The sequence below is a fragment of the Montipora foliosa genome, chromosome 6 (assembly GCF_036669935.1).
Source record: "Montipora foliosa isolate CH-2021 chromosome 6, ASM3666993v2, whole genome shotgun sequence".
NCBI lineage: Eukaryota > Metazoa > Cnidaria > Anthozoa > Scleractinia > Acroporidae > Montipora > Montipora foliosa.
The window spans coordinates 71,177,450-71,179,949 of record NC_090874.1 but is presented as its reverse complement, the minus strand read 5'-3'; the positions used below and the strand labels follow the sequence as shown (position 1 = coordinate 71,179,949).

General features: G+C 38.0%; 1 protein-coding gene across 2 annotated transcripts in view; it reads right to left on the bottom strand.

Annotated features, from left to right (window-relative positions):
* LOC138008324 (short transient receptor potential channel 2-like) overlaps positions 1 to 2,500 on the bottom strand; it is a 59,340-nt gene that overhangs the window by 50,099 nt on the left and 6,741 nt on the right. The window lies entirely within an intron of this gene.

The window sequence follows — 2,500 nt, the reverse complement described above, 5'->3', positions numbered from 1 at the left end:
GTCACGTTTAAGTTTATGCATAGACTTATAGTCAGCAGAGCAGGTGATAGTCGTATCATCAGCATAATGATCTATCTGCGCTGTAATATAAAGTGGCAAATTATTTATAAATACGATAAAGAAAGGAGGACCCAAAATAGTTCCTTGTGGTACTCCATGATTAACACAGGCCAAGGACGAATTCTTGCCATCAATGCAGACCGACTGACGTCTACCCGAGAGATATGACTGACACCAATCATATTTTCTGTCGTTAACACCACAGGCCTCCCATTTCCGCAATAATAAATTGTGGCCAACCATGTCGAAGGCTTTACAGTAGTCAACGGATAGTACTCCACTCACTCTGTAACAGTTGTTGTCCAAATTTAATAAGAGCTCATCAACTATTTTAATCAGAGCAGCCTCAGTACCATAGTGCTTTCGAAAACCTGACTGTCTAGAATAAATCAAGTTGTTCACTTGAAGAAAGTCATACAAAGAATCGTGGAACCGTAACCCTAACCCTAACCCTAACCCAAACATCCTTGTGATTGTATCGGGCTATCGCATCGATTTTGAACGGTTACCATACCAAACATCTGTGCCCTGTATAAAATTTTCTAAAGGTGACGAACACATTATTGCAGTAGAGGTTCAAAAACTTCCTGATAAAGGTGTTCTAAACAAGACAGCACACTGCAATGGAGAATTCATCTCTTCGGTCTTTACTAGAACAAAGAAAGATGGGTCTCAAAGACCCATCCTGAACCTCAAAAATCTTAATGAGTTTGTTACTTACCGGCATTTTAAAATGGAACCCATCCAATCAGCTTCCCAACTACTTAAAAGGGTCCGACTATTGGTTGGCAGTTCTAGACCTCAAGGATGCTTATTGCTCTGTACCAATAAACCTCCGGCACAGATAATACCTAAGGCATGAATTTAACGGAACCCTTTATGAGTTTATAATTACTTGCTGGCCAAATGGCCTGGTCTAGGCCCCTAGGGTATCCACCAAGCTTATGAAACCAGTAGTTATGCAACACTGAGATCCAAAGGATACCTTATAGTGGGTTACATAGACAACATATTACTAATGGCAGAAACATGCACCAGAGCAGCTATTTCAAGTAGTTGCTGACACGGTTGGCCTACTCAGAACACTTGTCACAATCCATGGTACTAAATCTGTCACGACACCCTCTCAAATAACAAAATTTTTGGGATTCATATTGAATTCTATGAATATGACCTTATCCATGATCCCGAAGAAGGCAGATATCGTAGAAATTAAGTGTCACAACCTCAGTTGTACAAATACAAGATCCTGCTCAAATCCGAGAGATTGCCTCAGTCACGGTGGGTTTAATGGTCTCCACATTTGCAGGAGTGTACTATGGGCCATCAATCAATAAACTTTATTTATTCCTAAACATCCATAAAAGCTAACCTTAGGCCTAAAGACTTTTGTTTAGGTCTAATTAGGCCTAAGGTTAGCTTTTAAGAATGTTTAGGATTCTTTCTGTATTGGTGAAACAATGACCTGCAACCCGCGACCTGCGCCGTGCAAAAAAACCCCGCCGCGAGCCAACTACATTAATAACTAATTATAATTAAAAAGTTAATTCTATATAAAAAATAAGATAACTAACTACCAAGACAACTAACTTGCAAATTATCTTGATGTAGAAAGTGAAAGATCATTTGTTCCCAGTAGATATCAGTCGTCGAAAATAAATAAAATCAGAAATAGTGCGGCGATGGTCAGGAAGAGAATTCCAAGATAATGCTGCCCAATAACTAAAGGAATTGATACCATAAGAAGTGGTCAATGGTTTAGGCAAACAGAGCATCTTATGTCCTCTTAAAAAAGAGGTGCTAGAGCGCAAGCGAAACATATCTTCTAAATATCTTGGATAATCAGAAAAATGAAGACATTTAAAAATAGTAAAAATCATGTTTTGTAAACGCTTATCCTTAAGGTTTGCAGTTCCTGCCCTTTTCAGTAAATTATTGTACTCAGAGTGAAACTCTTTGAAAATAAATCGAAGAATAGGTTTTTTAAAGTCCCAGTTTATCAGAATCTTGTTTGCTAGAGAAATGCCACACCATAGAACAATAATAAAAGTGAGGAAGTATAAATGCCTTATAAAAACGTAGCACCAGACATCAGTTTGCCAAACCTGGTCATAACGCTAAACTGACTGTTTACTTTTTTACATATGGACGACACATGTTGCTTAAACGTAAGATCTTTATCAATTGTAACGCCAAAAAGTTCCTCTGAGTCATTTACTGAGAAATTAAACTGTTGGTCAGTTTTTTTTAGTATCCCTTGGTGTTTGCCGGGATTTGTTATCATTCCATTAATCTCGTACCAGGTATTTGCTGATATTACCTCACGCGAGATAAGCCTTTCCAAATATACCGGATCGGTATCGGCGGTGTAGAGGTGACCATCATCTGCATACATATTGAATTGTACAGTCTTAATTTGTAAGAATAAATCATTTATGAA